The sequence below is a fragment of the Schistocerca piceifrons genome, chromosome 4 (assembly GCF_021461385.2).
Source record: "Schistocerca piceifrons isolate TAMUIC-IGC-003096 chromosome 4, iqSchPice1.1, whole genome shotgun sequence".
NCBI lineage: Eukaryota > Metazoa > Arthropoda > Insecta > Orthoptera > Acrididae > Schistocerca > Schistocerca piceifrons.
The window spans coordinates 493,095,954-493,101,953 of NC_060141.1; positions in this window are offsets into that span (position 1 = coordinate 493,095,954).

Genomic DNA, 6,000 nt, shown 5'->3' on the forward strand with positions numbered 1-6,000 from the left:
CTGATGACCTCAGAAGTCAAGTCGCATAGTGCTCAGAGCATTCTGAAAAGATGACCTTTCGTAAAAAGGGTCCTATGCCATATCCTGGAGAACTGAAATGCAGAATTCTTACCTTCTGTTACGATACCCGGAAAGAAATTGCTGCAGTAACTGCATCTTGTAAGGCTTTATAAGCAGGCGTCGTTTCACAACACGCCATATCGTTGTTTGAGGAAGGTAAGCCGGCCGCGGTGGCCGAGCGGTTCTTGGCGCTTCAGCACGGGAACGCGCTGCTGCTACGGCAGCAGGTTCGAATCCTGCCTCGGGCACGGATGTGTGTGGTGTCCTTAGGTTAGTTAGGTTTAAGTAGTTCTAAGTCTAGCGGACTGATGACCTCAGATGTTAAGTCTCATAGTGCTTAGAGCCATTTGAACCATTTGAGGAAGGTAGAGTTCCTGGTCTGCCCGTCTCGGGACTTCCGAGGGCTCTATGTGAACGCATCTCGGATACGCTCGATGCTTCCATCAGACATATGTGGCCGATCAGTGACCTTCGCTTTGCATATTCAACCAACTTCCAACGATATTTTTATGGCACTCATAATTCAGCTTGTGCAGAGGCGACTTCTCGCTAAATCGGCGGCTGAATGGACGTTGCAATTGAACAATGGGCAGACTTCGCGCAAATTCCAATACACAAAAAGATTTATCTTGTGGTGTGGTTAACCGTGTTGCTACAAACAACCGCGCAGCTATGTCAAAACCTTGAAACTTTATCTACCCAATAAAATGCCCAATTTGTTCCTATCTTTTGCAGTTGGTCCGTAATAAACAATTCTTGTTCTCTCTTTTTTAATCATCGTGAGTATGTATGAATAATTCACCTTACGTTATCAGTCTCTACTTATAATTATCGCATACGCTACGTCCATTTTGCGATGTATCACGGCGTTGTGCTTCATTGACAAAGATATTGATGCCTGCTATCCGTGTTACAAGCTAATATTGAGTAACTTTGTAAAACTCTTCTTGTCATTTATATACAAGTATGATCATATTAGAGTGATTTATATTTTAGTACATTTTGTGAACTTTCTAAGATGAAAGATTAATCAACCGAAAACGATTAAACTCAAAAACACGCTTCATTTACGCAGCTGCCACAGAATGTTATTTTGAAATACGTTTATGCCACAGTTACTGAAAAAACAACAGCTATGAATAAAATCATGAAGACCTTGATACCCCACTAACCGAAAATGGAAAGTCCCAAATTCAGTATGTACGGTAGAATTGTGTATCCGTTGGAAGAGTACTTTTTATGAAATATTGCACAAAATAGTGACCGTGTCTCACCGTAAAGCAGAAACGCACTTTTGTATAGGAAACAACAGGTAATAAAAGCTGTTCAGAAAAAAACTTCCCCCGTTCGGCAGCTCTGTAGCACTCTTCGCAAAATATTGAAACTCGTACTAAATGAACGACCATAAGTTAAGAGTTCATACGAAGACTGTAGATGTTCACTGCGAATGTTTGGCCTATAAATAAAGAATTTTAATTATTTGATGCAGTTAGAGGAACATGATTAGAGGAAAATCCTACCCTGAAATACTGAAGAACTGTTCTCTATCAAAGGCAGAGTACAATTCACAAGCATTTTCGGCTAACCTAGATAATAAGGTGAGTTGATTATCTTTCGAAACCTGAACGAGAATTATATGAAAATTTTATCATAAAAAGCACACTTCCAAAATGAGTCACTTGTGCAAAAATTTCTCACTGGAATGCATGTAATAATTCTCTTCGGCCAGTCATCCGACTATGTTCGTCAACGGTTTTTGTTTCAGTTTCAAATTTGTGTTACAGTAAAAGCTTTTCACTGTAACATACAAAATAATGAGTGAAAGAAATATTTATTTTGCTAGGTAAACGTAAGAAAAATAACTCTTCCTCTGCAGTCATGAAAATAGTTTATTTAGGTAACTTATAGAGAGTGGCAGCAACAAGTTTTTCGTACGTCACAGCTAATAATGACTGTTTCAGGAAATGCTGCTCTCCCATTTTGCAACGGTGCGCGGTATTTCCCAAATATTGAAACTTGTGTTGTATGAGCAGTGGAAGGTTACAGTCTGAAGTTCTTAAATACAACATTACCTATTTTATTAGGCAGTTCGATTTATTAAGCTAACTGTGTACGAATCAGTTTAAATCAGTTTTAGTTAGGGAGCTGGAAGACATGAAAGTTTGAGGCGTGATTTCAAACGACTATCCATCTTCCCTCAATGCACGTCGGGATGCTATAGTTTGGTACTTATTTTCTGATAATGGCTATCGAGACGAATCCATTGATGTGTAACAGCAGGGTCTTTGAAGGTCAACGAAGACCGCAAAGGTGGCATGAAAGTCCATTTACAGAAGGTGTTCGAAGTGATGACCATCGGTATCAATGCAGTGCTGCAATCTTCTTATCATGGATTGAGTGGTATTCCTTACAACTCCGACACTTATCAAAGCACATGCTCTGATAATTCTCTCTCGTATATCGTGCGAATAGTAAATACTCGCCGAATACGGCGTACTCATCTAACGTGCCATTGACATGTAAACGCCGGTCGGAGTGGCCGTGCGGTTCTAGGTGCTATAGTATGGAACCGAGCGACCGCTACGGTCGCAGGTTCAAATCCTGCCTCGGGCTTGGATGTGTGTGATGTCCTTAGGTTAGTTAGGTTTAAGTAGTTCTAAGTTCTAGGCGACTGATGACCTCAGAAGTTAAGTCGCATAGTGCTCAGATCCATTTGAACCATTTTTTGACATGTAAACACCATTCGACGGTTTCGCGATGCAACACTAATAGGAACGGTAACACTAGTATCGTCGAATCAAGCGAATGTGAATGATGTATTCCTTCGAAGAACAGGTCGACTTGCTTCTCATTTACGGAGAATGACGACGAAATTCAGTGAGAGCTCGAGACATATACGCTGAAATATATCCTCACGTCGTACATTTTAATATGTGTATGATAAATTGAGAACAACTGGATCTTTAACGCATCGGAAACATATCCGGCAAAGGAAAGATAGTAACGAAGAAAAGGGAACTAGTACTCTTTCCACTGTGGTTCCAGATCCTTGTGTTAGTTCGCGTCAAATCCCAAGGGAATATGTCATGAGCCAGAGTAGTGTTATTCGTGTTCTGCATCGCCATAAATATCATCCTTACCATATCAGTCTCCACCAAGAATTAACTGGTACGGATTGTATGCGTCGCACTGAATTCTGCCGATAGGCTTATCTTCCGATTCGGAGGGATAGTACATTTATTAATCTGATTTTATTTACTGAGGAGGTTACATTCACGAACCATGTAAATGTTAATTTGAATAACATGCGTTTTTGGGTAACTGAAAATCCATGTTGGCTTCGGAAAGATGCGCACCAAAAACCGTGGTCGGTAAATGTATGGTGTGGGATTCTGGAAGGCAGAATTATAGGTCCCTATTTCATCGAAGGACACCTTAATGGTAGGAAGTACAGTACTATCCTACAAGAAACATTAAGTCTGTTAATGGAAGAAATATCTTTAGGAAGAACAGAATGTGGTATCAAAACGATGGGTGCGCGGCACATTTTTCGCTGATCGCTAGAAATGAATTGCACAGATAATTCCCAAATCGTTGGATTAGACGTGGGGGAGATGTGTCGTGGCCGACTCGTTCGGCAGACTTGACGCCTCTGGATTTTTTCTTGTGGGGATTCGTAAAGGACATTGTTTATAAAGATGTTCCAACTACACCTGAAGATACGCGAGAGAGAACTGTCAGAGCATGTGCTTTGATAAGTGCCGATGCGATAAGAAATACCACTCAATCCATGATAATGTCCGCAGCTCGTGGTCTCGCGTATAGGTTCTCGCTTCCCGAGTACGGGGTCCCGGGTTCGATTCCCGGCGGCGTCAGGGATTTTCACCTGACTCGCGATCACTAGGTGTTTGTGTTGCCCTCATCATTTCAACATCATCCAGGAAAGTGGCGAAATTGGGCTGAGCAAAGGCTGAGATATTGTACAGACGCTGATAACCGCGCAGTTGAGCGCCCCACAAACCAAACATCATCATCATCAATTCATGATAAGAAGATTGCAGCGCTGCATTGATACCGATGGTCATTACTTCGAACATCTTCTGTAAATGGAAATTTATGCCACCTTAGTGGCCTTCTTTGACCTTCAAAGACCTCACCGTTACATAAAAATGGTTCAAATGGCTCTGAGCACTATGGGACTCAACTGCTGAGGTCATTAGTCTCCTAGAACTTAGAGCTAGTTAAACCTAACTAACCTAAGGACATCACAAACATCCATGCCCGAGGCAGGATTCGAACCTGCGACCGTAGCGGTCTTGCGGGTCCAGACTGCAGCGCCTTTAACCGCACGGCCACTTCGGCCGGCACAGCGTTACACATCATTGGATTTGTCTCCATAGCCGCTATCAGAAAATAAGTACCAAACTATAGCATCCCATTTAAGAAAAAAAAAAAGAAAAACAACCACAACAAAGTTGTCCTTTGTGTCTCTGAAGCGACTCCACCTAGCAACAAAAAAACCGTCGTCATATTACGGTCTCCGTTGTCCCATGCAACTTTTGTCCCACAAACTTTTCAGCTCCTATCATACTTTCGGAGTTATTCTTCGTGGCAATAGTTAAATACTTATCCTGTACATATAAATACTTGTTGCTGTTACCCTTCGAACACTAACTAAACTATGCCTATAGCACAGAAAGCGTAATGTGTCCTACGTTTACCTACCTAAGAAAATATACATTTTGTGTGCCACAAAGGGAAACAAATTACCTGAAATACATTTAATCGCATTGGCCCTTGGGAATTCCGCTGGCCGGCCGGAGTGGCCTAGCGGTTCTAGGCGCTACAGTCTGGAACCATGTGACCACTACGGTCGCAGGTTCGAATCCTGCCTCGGGCATGGATGTGTGTGATGTCCTTAGGTTAGTTAGGTTTAAGTAGTTCTAAGTTCTAGGGGCCTGATGACCGCAGAAGTTAAGTCCCATAGTGCTCAGAGCCATTTGAACAATTTTTTAATCCCGCTGTACACCATTCAATGCTCACTGATTATCAAATCTGTAATTAGTCTATCGTGCTTTTTGTCACGAATTTAGTATGGAAATCTGTGGAACAGCAGTTCGTAGGTGGGACACCCAGAAGTTTTGTCTCAAACATCCGACATGAGCTGTTTAAAAAAATTGTTCTTATGTCTCTCCTTCATGCAGACAACTAGGACAAACGGTGAGAATAGATGCAGCCGTCTCACGTCCCAGCAGCGCCAGTTTGTAAGGCTTCTAAATTTTGGGAGGTACAAGTTTTATTTGTAAGATCTGCGACAGAGAGAGTGTTTCCTATTTACATGTACTCGTATAGATGAGATTCTTTGGATACCGAGGTTTATGCTTTTGTCGCGTAGTCTGTCCAGTTTCTTTGTCAAGCGTTGATGGAATTGGACGTGTCTCGTAGCTTCATGCTGTGGAGGCCTGATTTCAGAACACAGTTGCTGCAACATGGAACACACAAATAAGGTAATATCTAGCTGTGCATTCGCGTTTGCTAATATTGAAGGAAATGGAATGTTGTGTTTCGTGAGAATTTTCAGTTCAAGCTTTATCAGTATTATGGTTAGTAACAAGTAAACCACACTGGTTTTCAAGTTATTCCTTACGGGACATTCATTTCCCAACCGCCTACTAGAACGGTTTTAAGTGCGATAATCTGGACACAACCTGTGTGATCCTCTTATTAGTGACCGCGTTAATGGCGGTTTACTTACTCGCATTAGATGCAGCGAGTTTTCTTTTTGCACTACCAAAAGCAGCGTGATTCCTTCCAGCTAATCTTGTTGCAGGTGATTATACTCATGGTAGGCATCTACTTCAGAGCAGAACTACGTTTTTGCTGTTGCACAAGTAAGCCATATAATTCTTGGGACGAGGTTTAGACATTGTGTAGTCCGTT